At 42.4% G+C, this 5,130-nt stretch overlaps 1 long non-coding RNA gene across 5 annotated transcripts; it reads left to right on the top strand.

The window, feature by feature from the left end:
- The first annotated feature begins 357 nt into the window (after positions 1-357).
- LOC123044826 (uncharacterized) lies at positions 358-4,519 on the top strand. Of its 5 annotated transcripts, none has more exons than XR_006420520.1 (7): positions 358-892; positions 1,224-1,231; positions 1,305-1,402; positions 1,504-2,584; positions 2,679-2,803; positions 3,210-3,289; positions 4,177-4,519. It is a non-coding gene; the product is annotated as an uncharacterized lncRNA (long non-coding RNA). The 5 variants fall into 5 exon arrangements; XR_006420522.1 differs by having other exon boundaries at positions 1,224-1,402; positions 1,504-1,596; positions 1,683-2,584; XR_006420519.1 differs by having other exon boundaries at positions 1,224-1,402; positions 1,504-1,609; positions 1,683-2,584.
- Positions 4,520-5,130: the final 611 nt, after the last annotated feature.

The following is a 5,130-nucleotide window of genomic DNA, read 5'->3' as shown; positions in this document are numbered from 1 at the left end:
GGAGGCCACGTGCCCAGGGTAGACTACAGGAAGAAGCTATTTAAAACAAAACAGACACTAGCCAACTCGCTCTCAGGGATCTCCCTCGATGGCAGGCTTCGTTGGCCGTTTCGATCTTCGGAAGTCCGATCTTTCACTTCGTTTTAGGCGTTGGATGTTCCCTGGCTGTTTCACTGCTCGTTTTACTGCACGATGACTTTGCATAGCCAATGACCGGTGGGCTCTTGCAGCGCCCGTGTTGGCTGGGCAAACTGATTCGAGGTGCAGAATCACCCTCTCCCCGCCCGCCGCGTGCGCACCGTGCCATCTGCGGGAGTGTGGGGCAGGCCTCGCCCAATCCCCCCGCCCGCACCACTCCCTCCATGCCCCACGCCCAATCCCCTCGCTCGCACCGCTACCTCCCTCCTCGATCTCTCTCCCTGGCCAGCTGCCATTGGTGGGAAACCCTAGCCCATTATCCCAATCAACACAGCCGCAGCTCCTCTCCTTCTTTCTCCCTTCTCCCCCCTCCTCCCCTCACCACAGCCACAACCTAGGGGCTCCGCCTTCCGTTTCGATGAGATCCACCACCTCGCGAGGTTCTCATCTGCCCCAGGTTGCGAGGAAGCCGCGGGAGGAGGAGTGACCTCGGTGCGAGATAGGTACGGAGGAGGAGCTCAACCAGTGCGTCTTCGGCCGGAGGAGGGAAGCAGCGGATGAGAGCCAGGAGGCGGATCGGCTCGGCCAGGCTATGGAGGCGGCCGGGACGGGCGCGGAGAGGGCAGATGTGGCGGCGGCCAAGGCCAGGGAGGACGAGGTTGCATCCATCAGCGAGAAGCGGCCGATCCACCTGCGTGCTGTCACTGCAGGGATAGCGCCGCCGTCTCCCTCTCCCCTGGTGGCACCTCCCTATGTGAGCTCCTCCCTATCTTACTGCTCCTTCACCTCCTCCTTCTCATCCCATGTATTTTAGATTTGTTTGTTCAGTTTTACTCCATAGTGCTTGCACGCCCATGAATCTGAAAGTAACCTGCAAAAAAAAAGAATCTGGAAGTAGACATTTTAGTGTTTTTCCTATTCCATTATCTGCTTTTTTTGTTGCTAAGAGTACAGTTTTTTTTGCATGGGGTATTAATTAGGCTGGTTATATAGAATGATAATTGCCTCAAATGATTCAGATTAAGAGTTCTGCTCAAGATATATGTGCTAGAGAACTAATTATTTTGTACTTGACCGCTCTGCAGATGTTGAGGTTGGTCCTGGAATGGTTGGCTTTGGGACTTTTGGTGGCAGTATGTTCTTATGCCGACTACAAGCATTTGCAGGACGATTATGTGGTTATCTGTGGCAGTGTGCTCCTATCCTCCCCGCCTCCATACTTCATTTTTGGAAAACTAATTATTTTAATTCCTGGATGTCATAGGTACCATTGATTGTGCCTCAGCTTTGTAGCCGATCTTCGATCGTCCATGGTATCAACACACAAATTGAGAACTAATTATTTTGTACTTGACCGCTCTGCAGATGTTGAGGTTGGTCCTGGAATGGTTGGCATTGGGACTTTTGGTGGCAGTATATTCTTATGCCGACGACAAGCATTTGCAGGACGATTATGTGGTTATCTGTGGCAGTGTGCTCCTATCCTCCCCGCCTCCATACTTCATTTTTGGAAAACTAATGATTTTAATTCCTGGATGTCATAGGTACCATTGATTGTGCCTCAGCTTCGTAGCCGATCTTCGATCGTCCATGGCATCAACACACAAATTGATAATGCAAACCTCAGGTCAATACCTCCCCTATTTGATTTCTGCGGCAGAGTGCTAATAACTTTTATTGTTTGTGTTTTTGGATAAGATTTGCATGGTATTTCTATCATTGGTTGATTGCTTGGATACTTTCACTATAGTAGTTGTTCTGCCTCATCTATCACTATCTGCGGGCTTGCTTTGATTATGTGTCTCCCAACTTTCTGTAACTAAAAAGCAGCCTGTAAATGTAGCTTGAATAAAAATGGTACCTTTCTGTTTTGTGCAAGTTCAAAGCATTAGTAGTTTCAGTTTATCCAATTTTTGCAGGGATATTGTGTGAGGTCTGGTACAAACTTTAAGACAATCACTTAATACATTCATGGGATCACAAACTTTTGGCATTTGTTGATACTAGCTAGGTGGGGCCATGAATTCCTAGAAGATTGTGGCAATTATCCTGCTTCGCTTGCAATATTGGTTTCTAAAAATATCATGGTAGTTGTAATTTCAGATTGCTGCTGATTTGACTAAATATGTTGTGATTAGTTTTAAGCTTTGACTCTTTACTGTGTGCACAACTAATTCATTCCTAATTAAATCTTTCAATGGTTGATGGGAACACTACAGATCTTGCTTCTCTGCTTTTTAATGTTTCATATGTTTTCATGTACAAACCGAGGCATGCGGATGCGGGCGTGATGGCGGGCATCTCCGGCAGTGGCAGCGACCTGCAGGCAAGAGGCAACGACTGGGGTGTTCGATTCGATCCAGCGCCATGGCCCGGTCCCTGCAGGAGAGAGAGAGATGAGGGACAGAGAGAGAAGGAACGAGAGGAGGGAGAAAGAGAGAGGGAGGTAAGATGCCGGATGTTACTATAGTATTAGAAGAATTCCTGATATATTTATTTATAGGATTCTATGATATTTGATGCAAAATATTGATGGCCAGGTGAATGCACTTGACTCTTCAAGATCGAGGGCACCATTGGAAAGGCCGAGTATGTCCATCGACAGCCTGCCCAGTGTCCGGATTCACCAAACAGTACAACCGGAGACGCTGTCGGCTGCCTGCAGGTCTGGAAACCAGACAACATCTCTGAAACCCACTATCCTCTGATGCATGAATCTCTATGCTCAATTTGGCTACATCTAATTTGCCATCGTTTAATCCTCCATAATGCAAACATCCTGTTTTTCATCAAGAGAAAGAACATTAAGAATTTTCGCACATTCTGTTGTAGCAATATCGACTGTATGAATACCAGTAGTGTGTTTGGCAGTTTGTTCTTGTGGCTTCCAAAAGAAACCTGGAATGTTTGTTCTGCCGGTACAACTCTCTTTGGCCAGGACATTTTGGCTTCAAATAACATAAATGAACCTAAAACTTCTTAATATTTTATATCACTTTTTGTATTGATGTTCTTCATGCATGCTCATCTGCCAAGAGGTTAATCCAATAATGTCACATGTTCCTCAGCAGGCACCAAGCCGTCCGCTGTTGTCTCTGCCCGAAGAAGGATTATGGTTCTCCACCTCTTTGCTACTCATATTAAAATTCTGGTATGTTCTTTCTTTCTTTATTTTCGTTCAATAAAAAGGTGGAACCTGTTCTTAGTTTCCTATGATGATTTCAATGGCAATTTGTCAGTGTATTTCTAGCTGGAATTGTATGTATATCTTACAAATTTGCATTGCAACAAATTAATAACGAGAATAGAAGCGTTTGCACCCATCTAACATATTTGTATGGTCTTTTTCAAAAGCTCAAGCTTAAAGATGTGGCGCTGTATGAGGCTATCATTAGGATGGAAGATAAATTTAATGTTAAAATATTGCTTCAATTTCCTTTGTTCTGTAAACGGCAATACAAGATATGTTGCGCCATGGTTTTTTTCCAAAAAAAATAACAACTAGCAATTAACGACACATCAAATGTTCTATGAATCATTTTGTCAGGTGGATTTAGTAGGTCATAATGGTTTTATTCTACGACAGGATTAATTTTGTTTGTACTTTAACCAGTTCAAGGATTGGTGGTCAAGCACTCTGATCTTTGCACACTAAGGTTCGGTTGTGTTCTTTGAGAAATATATGTCCTACAAGTCTCATGTGTCTTGTCTTGTTTTCGCTTTCCAAGCTACAAGCTTTTGATATACTTCAAACGTGATTCCTTATATGTTGTTTGTTCCATCAATCGTAAAATGTAAATTAGCAATTAGGCGTCGACATAGTGTAGTGGAACCATTGTGCTTGATGCAGTTTTATTTTAGTGTTGAAATGTTTTTCTTAGTTTGTTTGGTGTTGAGAAATATATTCGTTTTCCAGCAATTGTTTTCTAAATCCTATCAACACATTACCTTGTATGGCCTTTGAAGTTTCTGTTTTATAACGATCTTTGTTGCAGTGGTCAACTTGAGTATGGTATAGCTTATTCTTTTCTGTTGCAGCTATTCCAGAGAAGTTTAGAGCTTCTGCAACCTTTTGAAGACACGATTTATAGTTGCGGAGATGAAACAATCAATCAGTTGCGATGCATTACATAATCTTTTTGCTCTGGACATTGATGGGTATTGCAGACTCCTTTATTTTGCCACAAAGGACAGGAGTTGTGCCATTTGACTCGAAGAACAAAGCGTCCATCACAAGGGGGTGGTCTTTAGGATGTACACAAAAGAGGAAATTTCATTTTGTATAGAACCAAATTATATGATGTAATTGACCATTCTCTTGTACACAATGTTTATCATGTATTAAGTACATTTTATTGTCAAATATGTTTACTTTTTTTTAGTGCACAAGTTCATAACTCCTTGGACTTTCTAATTGCAGGCTCAACTATTTGAAACCACTGATCTGATTTTGTTGGGTCTGTGTATTAGTGTATGTGTGTATTGAAGTTTGGTGAGTCTCAGGAAGAACCAAACTTTTATTCCTATCTCATCATATGCTATCTTAAATGCAAAATGTTAGCTACTTCAATCTCATGTTTAAAAATGTAATTGATTACAAATTGTGCATGCTCAAGTACGTAAATATTTGTAAAGAGAAATCATTATTAAGTTTCGATTGAAATGATTTCTGTTGGTATCAAGTGGTTACTCACACCTAAAAAAAAAATCAAGTATTTTCAATGCGCCCATTGTTTTAAATGGGACTCTGCGCTATTTGACCCAACGATTCTACTCCAAGCGGCCAACCCAAAAACTCTATTTTGTTTTAAATGGGACTGCTACCAAAATAAAATGTGTATATATATCTAATTATAGACACCAATCCATCATGTTTCATATTAAAAGGGATTCAATCATCGATATTTTTTTCATCGCAGACATGGATTTAGCGTGCCTCTGCGCCATTTGGCGCAATGGCAAGCTACCATTTATCCAGACTAAAGGAGATTA

Source organism: Triticum aestivum, chromosome 2B, assembly GCF_018294505.1.
Source record: "Triticum aestivum cultivar Chinese Spring chromosome 2B, IWGSC CS RefSeq v2.1, whole genome shotgun sequence".
Taxonomy (NCBI): domain Eukaryota; kingdom Viridiplantae; phylum Streptophyta; class Magnoliopsida; order Poales; family Poaceae; genus Triticum; species Triticum aestivum.
The sequence above is the reverse complement of the archived record's forward strand: the minus strand, read 5'-3'. Positions and strand labels throughout refer to the sequence as shown.